The 26,814-nt window shown below is 33.4% G+C and overlaps 1 pseudogene; it reads left to right on the top strand.

Moving 5' to 3' along the window:
- Positions 1-26,814, top strand: part of LOC133202954 (angiopoietin-1-like) — a 189,778-nt pseudogene that overhangs the window by 16,135 nt on the left and 146,829 nt on the right.

Genomic DNA, 26,814 nt, shown 5'->3' with positions numbered 1-26,814 from the left:
CTAACTATATGTAATTATAGATAACAATAGTATACATGTAGTTAAAGTAATTTATTGTTATATAGGATTGTCTCTAACATCACTAAAACGAAAAGATATGATTCTTTACGCATTCAATACAAGGGGTTCTTCCTCATACATGTAACCATTATCAGACTTTCAAGCAGTGGTAATCTCTCCCAATACTTTATTTGATAGTTTTACTCTTTCTCATCTCAATCAAACATTTTCTATATTTAGGTAAACATTAAAACAATTTTTACATCTTATACCTGTATTATTGTTTTTTGTTTAACCAGACAAATACGTTTATACGTTCATTGACACATTTTTGTGCCCATTTTCTAATCTGTATCAAATAGAAAAATTTATGCATTTCTATATATAATGTATGATTCAATTTCTTTCAACATGATCCTTAAAATAGATTGCCACTGTGAAATTTGTAATTGGTAAAATTTATAAAGGATATGTTTGCACAAATAGCCATGTGATTTTGAATTGTACTTATCTTTATATATTATACAATTATTGCAATTTTTGATATCAATACGATAATTTAGCGACATGAGGAGTAGAATATTCAACGAGCCCGAAGGGCGAGGTGAACATTGTACTTCGAAGGTGGCTAAATCATCGTATTGACATAAAAATTGCAATAGTTGTTTTATTATATGATTCAATGATTAAATGATTCAATGATTCAGTGATTAAATGATACAAATTATGATGAAAAGCAGCTGTATTGAGTTGGAATTTTTTGCAATGTAACGGTAATGTTGAACTCCCGTTTATATTGGCGGAAGTCCTAGCCAAACGCAATGCAAATTATAAAATAAAACTAACACAACCAGCTGTATTAATTTAGAATTTTTAAATATATTTTAGTTGCGATTTAGAAAAATAAATGAGAAATGGATGTTGAAAAGGGGGGGGGGGAGGCATTACAAGGAAAAAAACTTGACAACTTAGGATCAGACGACACGTTCCTTAATAATATATAATTTTTTCCAAGAATTTGTCATGGAGGTATTGCTACTGAAACAAACTTCCTCACAAAAAATAAGGTACCTTACCAGGCATTTGTGCAAGATACCAGAGGATGCTATTTACTATATAATCCTTTTGGAAATCACTAGCATTGCCAATATCACAATTTTTTGTGGCTTTATCTATTAAGACATTTTGAAAACAGTTTAAAAATCACAAGACAATGATAATTATGATTAACTTGTCGTATATTACGAAGAGATACAAGACAGATATCTGAGCAACTTGTCATCAGACCTTAAAAAAAATCTTTCGACCCCCCCCCCCCTTCCCCAAAAGGAGAATTCTCCAAACTCCAAATATGATTATTATTTTTTTAAAAAGAAAAAAATTACATTCAGAAAAAAAAATTGGGGAGTCCCCCCCCCCAATTCCACAAGTCCCCACCTCGATTCAATGTGCGTGAACTTTACGTTCACCTGAGTGGAAGTCAGCTTCAAGTGAAATAACGTTCCAGAACTTTTATTTGTATCAATTTGATTTCCCGATCTATTTTTAGTCCAATGTAGAAAAAAATAAATCCTTATGTTCACCTGGAAGGTAACATGTAGGTGAACATAACATAGTATTTTTTCTACAATGTTGGATCTCAGCCAATCAGAGAGTTTTGAATTATTCAATCATGTAATGATATTCTATATTCGTTTATTCTATTTTCTGTAATTTAATATGTTATTAGTGTAATTTTGTCAGGTAATGAACCTATCTATTTACTGACTAAAAGGAAACAACATGAATTGAGAGTGGACCTTCAAAAATTTTCAGGCGTAAAGGCTTTTGCAAAATACTAATCATTTGCTGTCGGAAGCGAGTCTCAAAAATTCAAATTAACTGCCAGTAGCGACAGTGGTACTGCAGGTGATTTATTTAGAAAAAAAAACTCACGTTGCACAAAAAGATTTGTTCTTAATATGTCGATGATTATTTCCCATATCGATTCTTTATACACATGTATATTCATATGAATAAAAAAATATTTGTCAATGCCTAATTACGAAGTAATAGTAAAATATATGAGATTTGGAAGAAGGAAGAAGATTGTATGTAATATAAACATTATCGAATCTAGAATTAAAACAATTTGTTCTTAGCATGGCTAAGGTTGAGCTAATATTGTTTAAAAAAAATCTTAACATTTTAGGGGATAGCTTGGCATATCATAATGGGAGACCCTTCTCCACGAAGGATGCAGACAGCGATTCTTGGAAGAATTCCTGTGCTGTTGATCGAAAAGCTGGGTGGTGGTTCAATGCTTGCGATCATAACCTGAACGGACCATATCTCAAATCTGCAATCAAAACGGTAGTGTTCACTGGGACTACTTTGGAAAAGAAGTTTTTCCTTGAAGACTGCAAAAATGATGATCAGACCCGAAAAATAAATTGTTGCAAAAGTATAAATAAAAGAAAAACATATTTCTTTTTTGTGATTTTAAGCAATTGTTTAACTTTTTTCAGTATGTTGACCTTCATTTTTGGCACATACATGTATGTGATGACGTTTGGAGCCATGATTCAGATAACCAGGAATATTTTATTCAATTAGGACTTTCGATGAAGAGTTGGACAATCACGGTTATTTTTTTATTCTCACGAGTATAAAGCACTTCAAAATTACAGGAAGTTATTTATTATTTTAATCACATATTTAGAAATGAAACATGCTGTCAAAAGGACATTTTTCAATAAGAAATATATATGAATTGAATAGTATTAAAATTTTAGAAATACCAAAATAAAAGCAACACTTGACTATATATGAAAGGAATTTGATATTGAAAGTTCAAATTTACTAATTAAAAAAAGTATGAGTTTTAAGATCTCGTTGCCTTATGACCTTCTTGTTTGAGAAATCACAATCAGATTGAATCAAAATTATGGCACACTTTTAATCATCACAAGAAAGCCAAATTCATTGCTACAAAGGTGTCGAGATTTATTTCTCATTGTAAAATAACCTGGAAAGTATGGGAAATAAGTCTAAAAGTCAGCAACATTACATTAGCTAAAATCCATTTTAATAAATGATTTTGAAATTTTTTTTTTCAAGATCATGATGTATTAAAAATTTGTACATCATGAGAAGCAACATACTTAATTTGAAATTATTCTGAAGTTATAAGTATCAACCAAGCATAGGGAGAGACTTAATTATCTGAATAATCCTTCACAAGACATACATGTACTTAAATTCAATGGCAAAGAATATAAAGAGCAGCGGAATTTAACATAAAAATAATTTCTAATTTATCTTTGAGATGATGATGTAGAAGTAATGAAAGTGGACATCATATTTTTGTGTCTTAAACGGGGGATTGATATCATATCACTAGATTTTTTTTTTTATCAGAAATAGTGCTGTAAAAATCCTTGCATTAAACACTTCAGCAACAAAAAAAGAATTTCAACAAAACGTTACAAATAATTGACTTGCACTTTTTACAATGATAAGTTAACAGTAGGCCTTTTTAAATATCTCACTTGGCTGCTAATTACTTTAAAATATTGCAACTTTCTTGAATGCAATATTCCATATATCAATAACATTGTTTGCAAATATTGTCTGTGGTGAGGCGGATTACTTATTTATATGATTAAGACAAACAGATAAAGGCAGATTAGATCGGAGGAGAGGGGATGCCTACTCATCCGTGGCACTTTATTCCACTTTTGTCTTTTTTAGAGGTGCTCTATTTTTACATTTTGTGATAGGTTAATTGAGCAGTAGAGGCAAGAGGAATAAACCAAAGAATGATCTGTTTCTTTTAAAATCAAATATCGAGATAAGAAACAGTATCTAAGCTCAAACCTCCATTGAAACAATACAAATCGGGATCAGAACAAACATGAACCTCTAAAAATATCAGAGTCGGGAACAAGTGCCATGGAGTACGCATCCGACCGGTCACACCAACCGTGCGCTCGATCCTTGTCATGATCGGAAAAATCAGAAGACAATTCATTTTGTAAATAATGGCCTAACAATTAATATGATAAACGTCAGTCTGCATATAAGTGATTTTTGTATATATACATTCTATATAATTCTATATTTTTGTATATATTAATATATTTTATCTACCAGCAATCACTTTAAATGTCAATGTTCCGTAATCTTGATTCTCTGTACCAAAACTGTTGAAGTGCTTATAGAGTATGATTCTCAACTCTTTATAGATTATATGTACATTGGTTGTTAAGTGCTCAAAATCGTTACCATAGGTTAATCAAGTAGAAGAAACTTAAATAAGATACTATTTGCATTGTAAAACTTGCCTAATCACATTTTTTTTTTACAAAATGGATTGAAGAATCTTTAACATGTTTATAAACGTGCTAAAATTATCATTTTGTGATGTGTTTATATATATATATATATATATATATATATATATATATATATATATATATATATATATATATATATATATATATATATTTATGAATTTTATTCCCCAGCCATGAAATGTCAATAGCATTTAGTTTTACTCTTCCGTTATTTATTGTCATACGATCATAGTTAGTTTTCCGGACTTTTTCACTTTTGCTTGTAGATAATGAGATTTTTTGGTATGTCTTTTTAATTTCAATTCCCATTTTCTAACGACTGACTCATTTTTACAAAAGTTATGATCCTAAGATTGGAACTCATTATTCTTTGCTTTTTAAGCTGTGCTTATAAAGGTTATGGATTCAATTTGGTTTGTCTACCAGCTATTTACAATGTAATTAAGGGCTTACAGGTCAAGTTTTAGTGTCATGTTGATTGACCCCCCCTTTTTTTCTTTACAAATGTTATTTGCCCCTTGGCTTTCTAATTAGATACTATTTCCTGACCTTTTTTGAGTGTTGATCAAACTTGAAGGGATGATACGTCTAAAGATGTATACTATCAGACTAATTTCGGATGCTGGATCCGACCTTCACTTTTAGGATGAGCAAGCAGGTTAAAGATTTTGGAGCAGATTTCATTTTAGGGTAAGTTTAGTTCTATGCTGACCAACCTTGCACTGATGATACATTTACTGATGCACACTACTGAATTTGCTTCGGATGCTGAATCTGAACTATATTTTCCTGATGAATGATCGGGTAAAGTTTTTGGAGCAGGTTCATTACCAAAAACTATAAGACCTACCTGAACCAAACTCAAGGAATGCACACTACCAGACTTGCTTCTGTTGCTCGATATGACCTAAATTTTCTGACTGAGTGATCAAATTTCATTCCAGTTTTATTTTAAGCGCTTTATAAAGCAAACTTGCATTGATGAAACATCTAGGGATACATGCTTTCAGACTTATTTCGGATGCTGGATTTGACTTACACTTCCCGGATGAGTGACCAGATTAAATTGTTTTGAGCTAGTCCACTCAAAAGTGGGCCTACCCGGATCAGACATGTTTGGATGATGCAACAATTAAGGAATGCATTCTAACAGACTTGCTTTGTACCCTAGATCTGACACGCATTTTCAGGATGATTCACCAGTTTAAAATTTTTAGAACAAGTCCATTTCCAAGAAAGTGACTTAATATTGTATCTAGGGATGCACACTACTAAATAACTAGCTTAGCGAGGGACTTTGCCTTACTTAAATATACCATTTGTTACGGTGATCTCTGTAATCTTTGACTACTATGTATTTCTGAACGGTGTAACAGATTGACAAATTTGATTCACCTCAATCGTCGAAAAAGTACATTATTAAGATGTGTATACGTAATCATTTGCAAATTTAAGTCACAATATGTATATTCAATTGATTTTATCCTTTCCTCTAGTATATCATGTGCGTTTCATGTCGAGTTTCCCTTAGTTTGAGTACAATTCATTGGCCATTTTAAGGAAACACTCTTATTTTAAGGAGGAAAAAATCGACAATCGTGCAGAAGCATATGTAGTTTATATGAATCATTCAATACAGTTCGCTTCAGCACTAGTACGTACATGAATATAATGATAAATGACTGACGAAGTTTTTAAGTTAAAGGCTTTTTCTTTATAAACTTAATTTCAGGTCTATACAAATTTGTTAGAAATATTTTGTTGTAAAGTTAACAATAGAATGTATATGTATACGGAAAACATGCTGATAATTATGTTCCCCAAACGAAGTTTGGGAACATATTGTTTTTACTCTGTTTCTTCTTATTATTATTAAGGTCTTGCGTCTTCAGCGGAAGACCTTCTTGTTATTCTTAGATTTCTTTTCCACAGTTTTTATTATTCTTTTTCTTACCGATTTTGTGCACGCGAGTTCTCGGAAACGGCTTGCTCGATTTTCATGAAACTTTCAGGTCTGATAGAACATCAAAAAATCTAGATATATATTTTTTTGTTTTGATGACGTCACATCCGGTTCCAAACTTTCTGCATTTTAATGAATTTTAGAGGGTTGGTTTGTCCGCGAGTTTTCTCAAAAAAGGCTTAAGAGAGAAACTTGAGATTTTCAGCGATGACAGAACAATATATGTAGATGTGACAAACGTATTTCATTCTCACCGGAATTGCTGCACCCCGACGCTCGCTATGGCCTGTAAAAAGGCATATCGAGAATTTCAAAATCTCTCACACTTTTTCTACAATATCTTTTTACCTGTAAATATTTTGTTAGAACATATAGAACAAAAGTTGTGTAGAATGTCACGATCTATCAAAGGATATCAACAATAAGGGGCTGGCCCCTAAAATTAGGGAGCTAGAGGGGACAAAAGTTTATTCCTGATATCTCAAAAAGTATTGAGAATTTGTATAGCATCACAGAAGCAAAGTTGTTTAAAATGACAAGTAGCAGCTAAGGAGATCATCAAAAGTCGTCAAAATGACGTCACTTCCGGTCACACCGGAAGTAATGGTAAATGGCTCATTCTTGCTCATATGACCGTAGATGTCTCCCGATCTCGATTTCATCTCCTTAAAATTTAGACGGAAGACTTATTTGTTGCTTTGCAACAAGCTCGTCTAATTATTATTAGGGTCTTCCGTCTTCTGCGGAAGACCCTTCTATTATTCTATTGTTGATTTTTCACTTTTCTTATTAGGGTCTTCCGTCTTCAGCGGAAGACCCTTCTATTATTCTTCGGTTTCTTTTTTACCTTTATTATTATTAGGGTCTTCCGTCTTCAGCGGAAGACCCTTCTATTATTCTTATGTTTCTTTTTCAAGCTTCTTATTATTATTATGTTCCCCAAACGAAGTTTGGGAACATATTGTTTTTACTCGGTTTCTTCTTCTTCTTCTTCTTCTTATTATTATTATTATTCTTTTTTATTCTTATTTCTTCTCCGGTACTTTTTTGTCCGCGAGTGTTCTCGGAAACTGCATATCCAATTGAGTTAAAACCTTTTTAGGGTTACTAGGTATGTTATGTAGATTTGCGGAACGAAGGTCATTTTGCGCGCACGTTCACGCACGTGCGTGCGCGTGCAATGCGTAAAATGACCAATATACATGATATAGCTGTAACTTTTATATTTTTTGATGAAATGCTTTGATACTCAGAATACAAGGATATATTAAAAGTGTAGACAAGATGACATGGTCAACATGCACATGCATGCACGTGCGCGCACGCGCAAATCGTAAAATAACCAATTTACTTGATATAGTCGTAACTTTTATATTTTTTGATGAAATGATTTGATACTCAAAATATTTATATATATATATTAAAAGTGTAGACAAGATGACATGGTCATCATGCACATGCATGCATATGCATGCACGTGTGCGCGCGTGCAATGTGTTAAATGACCAATATATTTAATAAAGTCGTAATTTTTATATTTTTTGATGAAAAGCTTTGATATTAAGAATATACAGATATATTAAAAGTGTAGACAAGATGATGTGGACATCATGCACATGCATGCACATGCGCGCGCGTGCAATGTGTTAAATGATTAATATACTTAATATAGCTGTAACTTTTATATTTTTTGATCAAAAGCTTTGATACTAAGAATAAACAGACATATTATAAGTGTAGACAAGATGGCATGGTCATTATGAACATGCATGTAGGTGCACGTGCGCGCAATGCTCAGATGACCAGTATACTTGATATAGCCGGAACTTATATATTTTTGATGAAATGTTTTGATACTGAGAATATAAAGATACATTAATAGTATAGACGGGATGACATCGTCATACTGCACATGCATGCACGTGCGCGCGCGTGAATGCAATAAACGACCAATATACTTCATTGCCTTATTTAATGAAGCTTACAGGAAATAAGACACCAAAAGGGAGTTGGGGAGCGTTTGGGGAACATCTGTTACGGTCCCCGTTACAATTATAACTAGTTATTATTCTTTTTTTCTGCACAAATTTTGTGCAGACGATTTCTCAAAGATGGATTGATGGATTTGCTTCAGATTTTCAGGATTGTTGCCAGGTTATCTGAAGTTAATTCCGGCCAAACAGTTTTTCGAAATTTACTTCCGGTCGAGAGTTATCGCCCTTATTTTAAAATTCAGAGGACCTCCTTGTCTGCGATGGAACTCAAAAACGGCTTAAGCTAGAGCGCTGAAATTTTCAGTGATGAAAGAGGACATGTTGCCATTTTGCACCTGGGTTTGAATATTTTCTGGAAGTGCCTAGTATGGAAGCTCGGTAGGGGTCGAAATTTAGGACACGAATCATGAGTGAATTTTTGAGACATTTTGTATCATATCTTTTAAAGTATAATTATTTTGTAAAAACATACGATATTTGTGCAGAATGACAAGATCTTTAATATGATATCAAGAATAAAGGGCTGACTTGTCATGTTAGGGGCCGAGAGGGGCCAGAAGTATTAAATCAATAACTCTTTAACGATCAATATTTTGGTATACATTACTGAAGCAAAAATGTTTATCGTAACAATTTACAACCATATATTATGATATATACATCATATGTTACATAATTAAGGGCCATAAAGGGCCAGAATGCCAAATCTTTGGCACTCTATATTTCAAAAGTGGGAAATATTTTGATAAGCAAAATTGAATAAAAAATGTTCAAAATAATGTTCTAAACAATATGCAACCTTTCAATTTTTGCTAAACTTCCCCATTAAGGAGTTGAAGGGCTGGCCCCTAAATATATCTTTTGCATATAGCTCGGAAACGAAAAAGAATTTCTGAATAGTTGTTGAACAAAAAGTGTTAAAAATCATGAGAGCTTTAAAGTGATATGAAGAAAGGGGGGCTGGCCCCTCAAAATAGGGGCCGAGAGGGGCCGAAAGTATTAAATCAATAACTCTTTAATGATCAATATTTTGTAATATATTACTGAAGCGAAATAGTTCATCTTCACACACTTTATCTAAATAACATGATGTTGATATCATATATTACACAGTTAGGGGTCTTTAGGGGGCCAGATTGCATAATCTTTGGCGCAATATATCTCGAAAAGGAAGAATATTTTGATAAACAGTATTGAACAAAAGACAATCAAAATAATATTCTGAACAATATGCACTCTTTCAATTTTTGCTAGACGTCCCCATTTAGGACTTGAAGGACCGGCCTTTAATATTTCTTTTGCATATATCCCGAACACTAAAAAGAATTTCTGAATAGCTGTTGAACAAAAAGTGTTCAAAATCATGAGAACTTTAAAATGATATCAAGAAAAAGGGGCTGACCTCTCACATTAGGGGCCAAGAAGGGGCGAAAGTCTTTAATTTATATTCCTTTAATGATCAATATTTTGTAAAACATTATTAAAGCAAAATTGTTCATCTTAACAATTTATTTATATCATTATATTTGAACGAAAATCTCAGTCAAATTCTTATCTCATCTTATCAAAAATCGGACGGAAGACCCACTCGTTGCTCGCAACGAGATCTCATCTAGTTATTAGGGTCTTCCGTCTCCAACGGAAGACCCTTCTATTATTATATTGTTTCTTTTTCACTTTTATTATTAGGGTCTTCCGTCTTCAGCGGAAGACCCTTCTATTATTCTTAGGTTTCTTTTTTACCTTTATTATTAGGGTCTTTCGTCTTCTGCGGAAGACCCTTCTATTATTCTATTGTTGATTTTTCACTTTTCTTATTAGGGTCTTCCGTCTTCAGCGGAAGACCCTTCTATTATTGTACTGTTTCTTTTTCTTATTATTAGGGGCCTTCCGTCTTCAGCGGAAGACCCTTCTATTATTCTATTGTTGATTTTTCACTTTTCTTATTAGGGTCTTCCGTCTTCAGCGGAAGACCCTTCTATTATTCTTAGGTTTCTTTTTTACCTTTATTATTAGGGTCTTTCGTCTTCTGCGGAAGACCCTTCTATTATTCTATTGTTGATTTTTCACTTTTCTTATTAGGGTCTTCCGTCTTCAGCGGAAGACCCTTCTATTATTGTACTGTTTCTTTTTCTTATTATTAGGGGCCTTCCGTCTTCTGCGGAAGACCCTTCTATTATTCTATTGTTGATTTTTCACTTTTCTTATTAGGGTCTTTCGTCTTCTGCGGAAGACCCTTCTATTATTCTATTGTTGATTTTTCACTTTTCTTATTAGGGTCTTCCGTCTTCAGCGGAAGACCCTTCTATTATTGTATTGTTTCTTTTTCTCATTATTAGGGTCTTCCGTCTTCTGCGGAAGACCCTTCTATTATTCTATTGTTGATTTTTCACTTTTTTTATTATTATTAGGGTCTTCCGTCTTCTGCGGAAGACCCTTCTATTATTCTATTGTTGATTTTTCACTTTTCTTTTTATTAGGGTCTTCCGTCTTCTGCGGAAGACCCTTCTATTATTCTATTGTTGATTTTTCACTTTTCTTTTTATTATTATTATTCTTTTTTTTTTCCTTACCGATTTTGTGCAGAAGATTTCTCGGAGATCGCTCGATCGATTTGCTTCAAATTTTCTGGGTTAAGGCGTTGCTATCTGAAGTTTATAACGGCATTTCAGTTTTTGAAAAATCACTTCCGGTCAGAAGTTATCGCCCTTTGATCGATTTTTAGATAGACTTTGTGTCTGCACAAAAACTCAAGAACGACAAATGCTAGAGTGTTGAAACTTTCAGTGGTGAAAGAGGACATGTTCTAGATGTGCACCTTGGTTTTCAAATTTTCCGGAAGTGCGAAGTATGGAGGCTCGGTAGGGGTCGAAATTTAGGACGAAATTTTTGAGTGAATTTTAGAGACATTTCTTATAATAACATTTTAAATAAAAATATTTTTTAAAATATATTGAACAAAAAGTCTTCAAAATCACAAGACCTTTCATTTGATATCAAGAAAAAGGGGCTGATCCCTCAAATTAGGGGCTCAGAAGGGCCAAAAGTCTTTTATCTATAACTCTTTAATGATCAATATTTTGTTATAAATTACTGAAGCAAAAATGTTCATCTTTATATTCTGCAACTATATATTATAAAATTTTGATCATATGTTACGTAATAAGGGGCCCTAAGGGGCCAGAATGCAAAATCTTTGTCACTTTATATCTCGAAAAGGGGAATATTTTGATAAGCAATATTGAACAAAAGATGTTCAGAATAATGTTCTAAACAATATACACCCTTTTAATTTTTGCAAGACATCCCCATTAAGGACTTGGAGGGCTGGCCCCTAAATATTGTTATTCTATATATCTCTTAAATGAAAGGAAATTTCTGAATAGTTGTTGAACAAAAAGTCTTCAAAATCACAAGAACTTTTATTTGATATCAAGAAAAAGGGGCTGACCCCTCAAATTAGGGGCTCAGAAGGGCCAGAAGACTTTCATCTATAACTTTTAATGATGAATATCTTGTTATAAATTACTGAAGCAAAAATGTTTATCTTAACATTCTGCATAAATATATTATAAAATTTTGATCATATGTTACGTAATAAGGGGCCCTAAGGGGCCAGAATGCTAAATCTTTGACACTTTGTATCTCGAAAAGGAGAAATATTTTGATAAGCAATATTGAACAAAAGATGTTCAGAATAATGTTCTAATCAATATACACCTTTAAAATTTTTGCAAAACATCCCTATTAAGGACTTGGAGGGCTGGTCCCTGAATATTGTTATTCTATATATCTCTTAAACGAAAGGAAATTTCTGAATAGTTGTTGAACAAAAAGTCTTCAAAGTCACAAGACCTTTCATTTGATTTCAAGAAAAAGGGACTGACCCCTCAAATTAGGGGCTCAGAAGGGCCAAAAGTCTTTCATCTATAACTCTTTAATGATGAATATTTTCTTATAAATTACTGAAGCAAAAATGTTTATCTTAAAGTTCTGCAACTATATATTATAAAATTTTGATCATATGTTACGTAATAAGGGGCCAGAATGCTAGATCTTTGACACATTATATCTCGAAAAGGGGAAATATTTTGATAAGCAATATTGAACAAAAGATGTTCAGAGTAAAGTTCTAAATAATATACACCCTTTTAATTTTTGCAAGACATCCCCATTAAGGAGTTGGAGGGCTGGCTCCTAAATATTGTTATTCTATATATCTCTTAAACGAAAGGAAATTTCTGAATAGTTGTTGAACAAAAAGTCTTCAAAGTCTTCACAAGACCTTTCATTTGATATCAAGAAAAAAGGACTCACCCCTCAAATTAGGGGCTCAGAAGGGCCAAAAGTCTTTTATCTATAACTCTTTAATGATCAATATTTTGTTATAAATTACTGAAGCAAAAATGTTCATCTTAACACTCTGCAACTATATATTATAAAATTTTGATCATATGGTAAGTTATAAGGGGCCATAAGGGGCCAGAATGCTAAATCTTTGACACCTCGAACAAGGGGAAATATTTTGATAAGCAATAATGAACAAAAGAAGCTCAGAATAATGTTTTAAACAATATGCATCCTTTCACTTTTTACAGACGAATATCTCAGTCAAGATCTTGACTAATCTTATCCAAAATCAGACGGAAGACCCACTCGTTGCTCGCAACGAGAACCATCTAGTTAGGGTCTTCCGTCTTCAGCGGAAGACCCTTCTATTATTCTTCGGTTTCTTTTTTACCTTTATTATTAGGGTCTTCCGTCTTAAGCGGAAGACCCTTCTATTATTCTTCGGTTTCTTTTTTACCTTTATTATTATTCTTTTTTCTTCTTACAAAATTTGTGCAGACGATTTCTCGGAGATGGCTTGTTCGATTTTATTCAAATTTTCATGGTAGATGCGTTGACATCTGAAGTTAATTCCGGCAATGTTGTTTTTTGAAAATCACTTCCGGTCGGAAGTTATCGCCCTTTTATTAAAATTCAGAGGACCTCCTTGTCTGCGATGGAACTCAAAAATGGCTTAAGCTAGAGCGCTGAAATTTTCAGTGATGATAGAGGACATGTTGCCAAATTGCACCTGGGTTTAGATATTTTCCGGAAGTGCCTAGTATGGAAGCTCGGAAGGGGTCGAAATTTAGGACACGAATCATGAGTGAATTTTTGAGACATTTTGTATCATATCTTTTAAAGTATAATTATTTTGTTAAAACATATTGAACAATATTGGTGCAGAATAAAAAGATCTGTAATATGATATCAACAAAAAAGCGCTGACTCATCACAGTAGGGGCCGATAGGGGCCGAAAGTCTTTAATCCATAACTCTTAAACAAGCAATATTTTTGTATACATTACTGAAGCAAAATTATTTATCTTAACAAACTACAACTATATATTTTGATTTTTACGTCATATGTTACATAAATAAGGGCCACAAGGGGCCAGAATGCTTAATTCTTGACGCTTTATATCTCGAAAAGGGGAAACATTTTGAAAAGCAATATTGAACAAAAGTTGTTTAGAATGATGATCTGAACAATGTGCATCCTTTGAATTTTTCCTAAATAGCCCCTATAAGGACTTAAAGGGACGGCCCCTAAATATTTCAAATCTACATATCTCGAAAACGAAACGAAACTTCTGAATAATTGTTGAACAAAAAGTCTTCAGAATTTTAAGACCTTTCAAATGGTATCAAGAAAAAGGGGCTGACCCCTCAAATGAGGGGCTCAGAGGGGCCAGAAGTCTTTCATCTATTACTCCTTAACGTTAAATATTTTGATATTAATTATCGAAGCAAAAATGTTCATCTTCACAATCTGCAACTATATATCTTAAAATTTTCTTCAAATATTACGCAATTATGGGTTATAAGGGGCCAGAATGCTTAATCTTTGACGCTTTATATCTCGAAAAGGGGAAACATTTTGAAAAGCAATATTGAACAAAAGTTGTTTAGAATGATGATCTGAACAATGTGCATCCTTTGAATTTTTCCTAAACAGCCCCTATAAGGACTTAAAGGGGCGGCCCCTAAATATTTCAAATCTACATATCTCGAAAACGAAAAGAAACTTCAGAATAATTGTTGAACAAAAAGTCTTCAGAATTTTAAGACCTTTCAAATGGTATCAAGAAAAAGGGGCTGACCCCTCAAATGAGGGGCTCAGAGGGGCCAGAAGTCTGTCATCTATTACTCCTTAACGTTAAATATTTTGATATTAATTATTGAAGCAAAAATGTTCATCTTCACAATCTGCAACTATATATCTTAAAATTTTCTTCAAATATTACGTAATTATGGGTTATAAGGGGCCAGAATGCTTAATCTTTGACGCTTTATATCTCGAAAAGGGGAAACATTTTGAAAAGCAATATTGAACAAAAGTTGTTTAGAATGATGATCTGAACAATGTGCATCCTTTGAATTTTTCCTAAACAGCCCCTATAAGGACTTAAAGGGACGGCCCCTAAATATTTCAAGTCTGCATATCTCGAAAGCTGAATAGTTGTTAAACAAAAAGTCTTCAGAATTACAAGACCTTTCATGTGATATCAAGACCCCTCGAATTAGGGGCTCAAAGGGGCTAAAAGTCTTTCATCTATAACCTTTTTGCAGTAATGTTCATCTTCACGATCTGCAACTATAAATATTTTAAAATCTTCATCAAATATTGCGTTTTTGGTGCCATAATGATCAAAATTTTGTTAAACATAACTGAAGCAAATTGTACGTTTTCACTATTTATATATTTATAAACGAAGATCTCAGTCAAATTCGTATCTCATCTTATCAAAAATCGGACGGAAGACCCACTCGTTGCTCGCAACGAGATCGCATCTAGTTATTATTAGGGTCTTCCGTCTCCAACGGAAGACCCTTCTATTATTCTATTGTTTCTTTTTCACTTTTATTAGGGTCTTCCGTCTTCAGCGGAAGACCCTTCTATTATTCTATTGTTTCTTTTTCACTTTTCTTATTATTATTCTTCCTTTTTTTTTTCTTTACAAATTTTGTGCAGAAGATTTCTCGGAGATGGTTCGATCGATTTGGTTCAAATTTTCAGCATTAACACCTTTTTATCTGAAGTTTATTCCGGCACTTCCGTTTTTAGAAAATAACTTCCGGTCGGAAGTTATCGCCTTTTTATCAAAATTCAGAGGACCTCCTTGTCTGCGATGGAACTCAAAAACGGTTTAAGCTAGAGCGCTGAAATTTTCAGCGATGATAGAGGACATATTGCCATTGTGCACCTGGGTTTAGATATTTTCCGGAAGTGCCTAGTATGGAAGCTCGGTAGAGGTCGAAATTTAGGACACGAATCATGAGTGAATTTTAGAGACATTTCTTACGATAACTTTTTAACTATGAGTATTTTGTTAAAATATATTGAACAGAAATTGTGTAGAATAACAAGATCTTTTATATGATATCAAAGAAAAAGGGCTGACTCATCACATTAGGGCCCGAGAAGGGCCAAAATTCTTTAATCAATAAATTTTTAACGATCAATATTTTGTAATGCATTACTGAAGCAAAAATGTTAAACTCAACAATTTACAACTATATATTATGATATTCACATCATATGTTACATAATTAGGGGCCATAAGGGGCCAGAATGCTAAATCTTTGACGCTTTATATCTCAAAAGTGGGAAATATTTTGATAAGCAATATTGAACAAAAGATGTTCAACATAATGTTCTAAACAATATACAACCTTTCATTTATTGCTAAACGTCCCTATTAAGGAGTTGAAGGGCCGGCCCCTAAATACTTCTTTTGCAAACATCTCAGAAACGAAAAAGAATTTTTGACTAGTTGTTGAACAAAAAGTGTTCAAAATCATGAGAGCTTTAAGGTGATATGAAGGAAAAGGGGCTGGGCCCTCAAAATAGGGGCTGAGAGGGGCCGAAAGTCTTTGAACAATAACTCTTTAACGATCAATATTTTGTAATGCATTTCTGAAGCAAAAATGTTTATCTCAACAATTTACAACTATATATTATGATATTTATATCATATGTTACATAATTAGGGGCCATAAAGGGCCAGAATGCTAAATTTTTGACGCTTTATATCTGAAAAGTGGGAAATATTTTGATAAGCAATATTGAAAAATGATGTTCAAAATAATGTTCTGAACAATATGCAACCTTTTAATTTTTTGCTTAACGTCCCCATTAAGGAGTTGAAGGGTCAGCCCCTAAATATTTCTTATTTAAATATCTCAAAAAAGAAGAAAAATTTGTAAATAGTTGTTGAACAAAAAATGTTCAAAATCATGAGAGCTTTGAAGTGGTATGAAGAAAAAGGGACTGGCCCCTTTAAATAGGGGCTGAGAGGGGCCAAAAGTCTTTAATCAATAACTCTTTAACGATTAATATTTTGTAATGCATTTCTGAAGCAAAAATGTTTATCTCAACAATTTACAACTATATATTATGATATTCACATCATATGTTACATAATTAGGGGCCATAAGGGGCCAGAATGCTTAATCTTTGACGCTTTATATCTCGAAAAGGGGAAACATTTTGAAAAGCAATATTGAACAAAAGTAGTTTAGAATGATGATCTGAACAATGTGCATCCTTTGAATTTTTCCTAAACAGCCCCTATAAGGACTTAAAGGGACGGCCCCTAAATATTTCAAGTCTACATATCTCGAAAAGGAAACGAAACTTCTGAATAGTTGTTGAACAAAAAGTTTTCAGAATTACAAGACCTTTCAAGTGATATCAAGAAAAAAGGGCTGACCCCTCAAATTAGGGGCTCGGAGGGGCCAAAAGTCTTTCATCTATAACTCCTTAACGTTAAATATTTTGATATTAAATATTGAAGCAAAAATGTTCATCTTCACAATCTGCAATTATATATCTTAAAATTTTCTTCAAATATTGCGTCATTAGGGACCATAAGGGGCCAGAATGCCTAATATTGCGTCATTAGGGGCCATAAGGGGCCAGAATGCTTAATCTTTGACGCTTTATATCTCGAAAAGGGGAAACATTTTGAAAAGCAATATTGAACAAAAGTTGTTTAGAATGATGTTCTCAACAATGTGAATGATGTTCTCAACAATGTGCATCCTTTGAATTTTTCCTAAACAGCCCCTATAAGGACTTAAAGGGACGGCCCCAAATATTTCAAGTCTACATATCTCGAAAACGAAACGAAACTTCTGAATAGTTGTTGAACAGAAAGTCTTCAGAATTACAAGACCTTTCAAATGATATCAAGAAAAAAGGGCTGACCCCTCAAATGAGGGGCTCAGAGGGGCCAAAAGTCTGTCATCTATAACTCCTTAACGTTAAATATTTTGATATTAAATATTGAAGCAAAAATGTTCATCTTCACAATCTGCAACTATATATCTTAAAATTTTCTTCAAATATTACGTCATTAGGGACCATAAGGGGCCAGAATGCCTAATCTTTGAAGCTTTATATCTCGAAAAATGGAAAATTTTGAAAAGCAATATTGAACAAAAGTTGTTTAGAATGATGATCTGAACAATGTGCATCCTTTGAACTTTTCCTATACAGCCCCCATAAGGACTAAAAGGGACGGCCCCTAAATATTTCAAGTCTGCATATCTCGAAAACTGAATAGTTGTTGAACGAAAATTCTTCAGAATTACAAAACCTTTCATGTGATATCAAGACTCCTCGAATTAGCGGCTCAAAGGGGCTTAAAGTCTTTCATCTATAACCCTTTTACAGTAATGTTCATTTTCACGATCTGTTACTATAAATATTTTAAAATCTTCATCAAATATTGCGTTTTTGGTGCCATAATGATCAAAATTTTGTTAAACATAACTGAAGCAAATTGTACGTTTTCACTATTTATATATTTATGAACGAAAATCTCAGTCAAGTTCGTATCTCATCTTATCAAAAATCGGACGGAAGACTCACTCGTTGCTCGCAACGAGATCGCATCTAGTTATTATTATTATTCTTTTTTTTTCTTTACAATTTTTGTGCAGAAGATTTCTCGGAGTTGGCTCGATCGATTTACTTGAAAATTTCAGGGAAGATGTATCTTTGTCTGAACCTTATACGTTTTTCTCATTTTTTTGAAATTCACTTCCGGTAGGAAGTTATCGCCCTTTAATCAAAATTCAGAGGACCTCCTTGTCTGCAATGGAACTCAAAAACGATTAAAGCTAGAGTGCTGAAATTTTCAGCGATGATAGAGGACATGTTGCCATTGATCACCTGGGTTTTCAAATTTTCCGGAAGTGCCTAGTATGGAAGCTCGGTAGGGGTCGAAATTTAGGAAACAAATCATGAGTGAATTTTAGAGACATTTCTTACGATATCTTTTTAACTCTGAGTATTTTGTTAAAACATATTGAACAGAAATTGTGTAGAATTACAAGATCTTTTATATGATATCAAGGAAAAAGGGCTGACTCATCACATTAGGGGCCAAGAGGGGCCGAAGGTCTTTAATTAATAACTCTTTAACAATCAATATTTTGTAATCCATTACTGAAGCAAAAATGTTTATCCCAGCAATTAATTTACAACTATATATTATGATATTCACATCATATGTTACATAATTAGGGGCCATAAGGGGCCAGAATGCTAAATCTTTGACGCTTTATATCTCAAAAGTGGGAAATATTTTGATAAGAAATACTGAACAAAAGATGTTCAAAATAATGTTCTAAACAATATGCAACCTTTCATTTTTTGCTAGAAGTCCCCATTAAGGAGTTGAAGGGCCGGCCCCTAAACACTTCTTTTGCAAATATCTCAGAAACGAAAAAGAATTTCTGACTAGTTGGTGAACAAAAATTGTTCAAAATCATGAGAGCCTTAAAGTGATATGAAGAAAAAGGAGCTGGACCCTCAAAATAGGGGCTGAGAGGGGCCGAAAGTCTTTGAACAATAACTCTTTAACGATCAATATTTTGTAATGCATTACTGAAGCAAAAATGTTTATCTCAACAATTTATAACTATATATTTTGATATTTACATCATATGTTACATAATTAGGGGCCATAAGGGGCCAGAATGCTAAATCTTTGACGCTTTATATCTCAAAAGTGGGAAATATTTTGATAAGCAATATTGAACAAAAGTTGTCCAAAATAATGTTTTATACAAGATGCAACCTTTCATTTTTTGCTAAACATCCCCATTAAGGAGTTGAAGGGCCGGCCCCTAAATACTTCTTTTGCAAATATCTCAAAAACGAAAAAGAATTTCTGACTAGTTGGTGAACAAAAATTGTTCAAAATCATGAGAGCTTTAAAGTGATATGAAGAAAAAGGGGCTGGACCCTCAAAATAGGGGCTGAGAGGGGCCGAAAGTCTTTGAACAATAATTCTTTAATGATCAATATTTTGTAATGCATTACTGAAGCAAAAATGTTTATCTCAACAATTTATAACTATATATTTTGATATTTACATCATATGTTACATAATTAGGGGCCATAAGGGGCCAGAATGCTAAATCTTTGACGCTTTATATCTCAAAAGTGGGAAATATTTTGATAACCAATATTGAACAAAAGTTGTCCAAAATAATGTTTTATACAAGATGCAACCTTTCATTTTTTCAAAAACGTCTCCCTTAAGGAGTTGAAGGGCTGGCCACTAAATATTTCTTTTGCAGTATCTCGGAAATGGAAAAGAATTTCTGAATAGTTGTTGAACAAAAAGTGTTTAAAATCATGAGAGCTTTAAGGTGATATCAAGGAAAAGGGGCTGGCCCCTCAAACTATGGACCGAAAGGGGCCGAAAGTCTTTAATCTATAACTCTTCAACGATCAATATTTTGTAATACAATACTGAAGCAAAAATGTTTATCTTCATAATTCACATCTATATATTATGATATTTACTTCATATGTTTCGTAATTAGGGGCATAAGGGGCCAGAATGCTAAATCTTTGATTCTTTATATCTCGAAAGTGGGAAATATTTTGATAAGCAATATTGAAAAGATGTTTAAAATAACGTTCTTAACAATGTGCAACCTTTCAATTTTTGCTAAACGTCCCCGTTAGGGAATTGAAGGGACGACCCTAAATATTTCTTTTGCAAATAACTCCGAAACGAAAAAGAATTTCTGAACAGTTGTTGAACGAAAATTGTTCAAAATCATGAGAGCTTTAAGGTGATATCAAGAAAAAGGGGCTGGCCCCTCAAAATATGGATCGAGAGGGGCTGAAAGTCTTTAATCTATAACTCTTTTTGATCAATATTTTGTTACACATTACTGAGGGGAAATTGTTTTTCGTAAGAAATTATTTATATCATTATATTTGAATGAAAATCTCAATCAAATTCTTTTCTCATCTTACCAAAAATCGGACGGAAGACCCACTCGTTGCTCGCAACGAGATCTCATCTAGTTATTATTCTTTTTTTTCTTTACAAAATTTGTGCAGAAGATTTCTCGGAGATGGCTCGTTCGACTTTATTCAAATTTTCATGGTAGATGAGTTGACATCTGAAGTTAATTCCGGCAATATCGTTTTTTGAAAATCACTTCCGGTTGGAAGTTATCGCCCTTTCATTAAAATTCAGAGGACCTCCTTGTCTGCGATGGAACTCAAAAACGGCTTAAGCTAGAGCACTGAAATTTTCAGTGATGACAGAGGACATGTTGCCATATTGCACCTGGGTTTAGATATTTTCCGGAAGTGCCTAGTATGGAAGCTCGGTAGGGGTCGAAATTTAGGACACGAATCATGAGTGAATTTTTGAGACATTTTGTATCATATCTTTTAAAGTATAATTATTTTGTTAAAACATATTGAACAATATTTGTGCAGAATAAAAAGATCTGTAATATGATATCAACAAAAAAGCGCTGACTCATCACAGTAGGGGCCGATAGGGGCCGAAAGTCTTTAATCGATAACTCTTAAACAAGCAATATTTTTGTATACATTACTGAAGAAAAATTATTTATCTTAACAAACTACAACTATATATTATGATTTTTACGTCATATGTTACATAAATAAGGGCCACAAGGGGCCAGAATGCTTAATCTTTGACGCTTTATATCTCGAAAAGGGGAAACATTTTGAAAAGCAATATTGAACAAAAGTTGTTTAGAATGATGATCTGAACAATGTGCATCCTTTGAATTTTTCCTAAACAGCCCCTATAAGGACTTAAAGGGACGGCCCCTAAATATTTCAAGTCTACATATCTCGAAAAGGAAACGAAACTTCTGAATAGTTGTTGAACAGAAAGTCTTCAAAATTACAAGACCTTTCATGTGATATCAAGAAAAAGGGGCTGACCCCTCAAATGAGGGGCTCAGAGGGGCCAAAAGTCTTTCATCTATAACTCCTTAACGTTAAATATTTTGATATTAATTATTGAGGCAAAAATGTTCATCTTCACAATCTGCAACTATATATCTTAAAATTCTCTTCAAATATTACGTAATTAGGGGCCATAAGGGGCCAGAATGCTTAATCTTTGAAGCTCTATATCTCGAAAAGGGGAAACATTTTGAAAAGCAATATTGAACAAAAGTTGTTTAGAATGATGATTTGAACAATGTGCATCCTTTGAATTTTTCCTAAACAGCCCCTATAAGGACTTAAAGGGACGGCCCCTAAATATTTCAAGTCTACATATCTCGAAAAGGAAACGAAACTTCTGAATAGTTGTTGAACAGAAAGTCTTCAAAATTACAAGACCTTTCATGTGATATCAAGAAAAAGGGGCTGACCCCTCAAATGAGGGGCTCAGAGGGGCCAAAAGTCTTTCATCTATAACTCCTTAACGTTAAATATTTTGATATTAATTATTGAAGCAAAAAATGTTCATCTTCACAATCTGCATCTATATCTCTTAAAATTTTATAAAAAATTTCGTAATTAGGGGCCATAAGGGGCCAGAATGCTAAATCTTTTACGCAAGCTCGTCTAGTAATTATTAATTTCTTTAACCTTTCTGAGCAGAAATCTCTTGAAATGCCTCTGTTTATTGGATCTTTCCACCTATCTGTATGACCTTGACCTTTGACCTTGAACTTTGACCTTGATATAGGACCTTGACATTAAGGTCAGAATGTTTACTGAGGAAGTGGAGAGTTGATTACAACTCCCAGTGTGTAACAGGCTAAGGATTATTATATACCCCCCCCCCCCCTTTTTTCGTGGAAAAAAATGACAGCAGTTGCAACATGCAATATTTCTCTAGAATTGAATTCACACATCGGATCGACACGAAACTTTAGAGAACTGTAGCTGAGACTCCAAAGTAACTCCCTGTAGAGTTTTATGGTCTTTCTCTGAAAAATGTAGAAATTACATTTTTTTTCCGGAAAAACTTCAAAGAAAAAAATCATCCCGAGAGCAATGTGAAATCTTTCTCTTAGTTTCAAATCACACTTCAGATAGATATAAGATTTCAGGGAGTTGTAGCTAAGAACCTACTGGAACTTTCTTAAGTTTTATTGTCCTTCTCTCCCTCTCTCCAAAAAAAAAAAAAGAATAATGAAAATTATCGGCAAACATGACTTTGGGTTAAATTTGAAACTAAGGACATGCATCCAGCTACAGTAGCAGGTTAAAACATAGAACGTAAAGATTTTTTTTTTTAAATGACCTTGACCTTTGACCCAAAGGTCACAATCAAGCTTAAGGATGTGGAAGTAGTTACAACTGTTAGTTAAAAAGAAACATAAAAAAAAATAACTCACCCCCCCCCCTTTCTTAAAAAAAATCACATCAACAACAACGTAGAATATTTCTGTAAAATTCAAACCAGACCTCGGATCGACACCAAATTTGGTACAAATGTAGTATAGACCTCAGAGAAACTTTCTGGAAAGTTTTACGGTGAGTCTTATAAGTATATAGAAGTCATGAAGTTTCACGGCAAAAACTACAAGTTCTGTTGTGTTTGAAATTAAAGTGCAGGTGAAGGAAGAAATGATCTTAACCTTTTATTGGCTATTTCTTCAGATGTCGTTAATAGCATTCGATTCTCCTGATATGATATGACATTTAAATAACGAGCATTCTCTCTTTCTTTTACATGTGGAATTTATTTGATTTTTATTTGGAATTAATCAGTTTCCAGACATAGCGATTTTCGATATATTAAAAACAATTCTCGCTTTCATTGTCGTGTTTCCCTTCTAAAAATGCATGTTGGGAGTTTAATTTGTGCTACATATATTTAATATAACCCAAAGAAATGCTTATTTAAATGTTTCATATTTATTTCAGGATATTCAGTCAGAAATGCTAAAATCCGAACCCGATCTTTAAAGCTTTCAACGAAGCTACATGTATTTACAAAAAAATCAGCATGCTCACAATATCGATGAATCGGGCCACAGTCCACTAATACATTTTCATTAGGGAACAGTGTTAACGTTTTCTCACGCAGCCCGTCCCTTCTTATTTTATATACTGCTTGCAAGTTCAGGAACTATTTGCTTTTACGGAACTTCTTTCTTCCCCTACCGATTCTAAAAATACGCTTGCATCTATTCTATAGTCCTAAACATTTTAACTTACTACTGTTGTCGGAATGCGTGGCCTAATGGTTAGCGCACCTGCCTTTCAACCCAAGGGTTTTGAGTTCGATCCCTGCTTGAAGAGAAATTTTTTTTTTAAATAGACTTTTACGGAAACATCAAAAAATGTTTAACGATTAGTAATTTGTCTAGGAGAAATGATGTCTCTTATGTTTTATTAAGGTCTTTCGTCTTCAGCGGAAGACCCTTCTATTATTCTTCGGTTTCTTTTTTACTTTTATTAGGGTCTTCCGTCTTCAGCGGAAGACCCTTCTATTATTCTTCGGTTTCTTTTTTACCTTTATTATTAGGGTCTTCCGTCTTCAGCGGAAGACCCTTCTATTATTCTTCGGTTTCTTTTTTACCTTTATTAGGGTCTTCCGTCTTCAGCGGAAGACCCTTCTATTATTCTTAGGTTTCTTATTAGGGTCTTCCGTCTTCAGCGGAAGACCCTTCTATTATTCTTATGTTTCTTTTTCAAGCTTATTATTATTATTATTATTATTCTTTTTTTCTGCACAAATTTTGTGCAGACGATTTCTCGGAGATGGATCGATGGATTTGCGTCAGATTTTCAGGATTGTTGCTAGGTTATCTGAAGTTAATTCCGGCTAAACAATTTTTAGAAATTCACTTCCGGTCCGGAGTTATCGCCCTTTTATCAAAATTTAGAGGACCTCCTTGTCTGCGATGGAACTCAAAAACGGCTTAAGCTAGAGCGCTGAAATTTTCAGTGATGATAGAGGACATGTTGCCATTTTGCACCTGGGTTTGGATATTTTCCGGAAATGCCTAGTATGGAAGCTCGGTAGGGGTCGAAATTTAGGACACGAATCATGAGTTAATTTTTGAGACATTTTGTATCATATCTTTTAAAGTATAATTATTTTGTAAAAACATACTGAACAATATTTGTGCAGAATGACAAGATCTTTAGTATGATATCAAGAAAAAAGGGCTGACTTGTCATATTAGGGGCCGAGAGGGGCCAAAAGTATAAAATCAATAACTCTCTAACGATCAATATTTTGGTATACATTACTGAAGCAAAAATGTTTATCTTAACAATTTACAACCATATATTATGATATATACATCATATGTTACATAATTAGGGGCCATAAAGGGCCAGAATGCCAAATCTTTGGCACTCTATATCTCAAAAGTGGAAAATATTTTGATAAGCAATATTGAATAAAAGATGTTCAAAATAATGTTCTAAACAATATCTAAACTTTCGATTTTTGCTAAACGTCCCCATTAAGGAGTTGAAGGGCTGGCCCCTAAATATATCTTTTGCATATAGCTCGGAAACGAAAAAGAATTTCTGAATAGTTGTTGAACAAAAAGTGTTAAAAATCATAAGGGCTTTAAAATGGTATGAAGAAAAAGGGACTGGCCCCTCAAAATAGGGGCCGAGAGGGGCCAAAAGTGTATAATCAATATCTTTTTCATGATCAATATTTTGCAATTCATTTCTAAAGCAAAAATGTTTATCTGAACAATTTACAACTATATATTATAAAATTTATGTCATATGTTATATAATAAGGGGTCATAAGGGGCCAGAATGCCAGATCATTGGCATTCTATATCTCGAAAGTGGGAAATATTTTGATAAGCAATACTGAATAAAAGATGTTCAAAATAATGTTCTAAACAATATCTAAACTTTCGATTTTTGCTAGACGTCCCCATTAAGAAGTTGAAGGGCTGGCCCCTAATTATATCTTTTGCATATAGCTCGGAAACGAAAAAGAATTTCTGAATAGTTGTTGAACAAAAAGTGTTCAAAATCATAGGAACTTTAAAGTGGTATGAAGAAAAAGGGGCTAGCCCCTCAAAATAGGGGCCGAGCGGGGCCAAAATTGTTTAATCAATAACTTTTTAACAATCAATATTTTGCAATTCATTACTGAAGCAAAAATGTTTATCTTAACAATTTACAACTATATATTATGATATTCACATCACATGTTACATTATTAGGGGCCCTAAGGGTCCAGAAATCCAAATCTTTGGCACTTTATATCTCGAAAGTGGGAAATGTTTTGATAAGCAATATAGAATAAAAGATGTTCAAAATAATGTTCTAAACAGTAAGTAACCTTTCGATTTTTGCTAAACGTCCCCATTTAGGAGGTGAAGGGCTGGCCCCTAAATATATCTTTTGCATATATCTCGGAAACGAAAAAGAATTTCTGAATAGTTTTTTGAACAAAAAGTGTTCATAACCATAAGAGCTTTAAAGTGGTATGAAGAAAAAGGGGCTGGCCCCTCAAAATAGGGGCCGAGAGGGGCCGAAAGTCTTAAATCAATAACTATTTAATGATCAATATTTTGTAATATATTACTGAAGCGAAATAGTTCATCTTCACACTCTTTAGCTATATAACATGGTGTTTACGTCATATCTTATGCAATAAGGGATAATTAGGGGTCAGATTGTATAATCTTTGGCGCAATAAATCTTGAACAGGAAGAATATTTTGATAACCAATATTTTAACAAAAGACGTTCAAAATAATATTCTTAATAATATGCAATCATTCAATTTTTGCTAGACGTCCCCGTTTAGGACTTAAAGGGCCGCCCCTTAATATTTCTTTTGCATATATCTCGGAAACGAAAAAGAATTTCTGAATAGTTGTTGAACAAAAAGTGTTCAAAATCATGAGAACTTTAAGATGATATCAAGAAAAAGGGGCTGATCATTCATGTAAGGGGCCAAGATGGGCCGGAAGTGTTTAATCTATAACTTTTTATTGATCAATATTTTGTTACACATTACTGAAGGGAAATTGTTTGTCTTAACAATTTATTTATATAACTATTTTTTAACGAAAATCTCAGTCAAATTCTTATCTCATCTTATCGAAAATTGGACGGAAGACCCACTCGTTGCTCGCAACGAGATCGCATCTATTATTCTTTTTTTTCTTTACAAAATTTGTGGAGAAGATTTCTCGGAGATGGCTCGTTCGATTTTATT

The sequence above is a fragment of the Saccostrea echinata genome, unplaced genomic scaffold (assembly GCF_033153115.1).
Source record: "Saccostrea echinata isolate AGI-Se365-2 ecotype Australia unplaced genomic scaffold, CSIRO_AGI_Sech_v1 ptg000047l, whole genome shotgun sequence".
NCBI lineage: Eukaryota > Metazoa > Mollusca > Bivalvia > Ostreida > Ostreidae > Saccostrea > Saccostrea echinata.
This window is presented reverse-complemented; position numbering and strand designations above follow the sequence as displayed.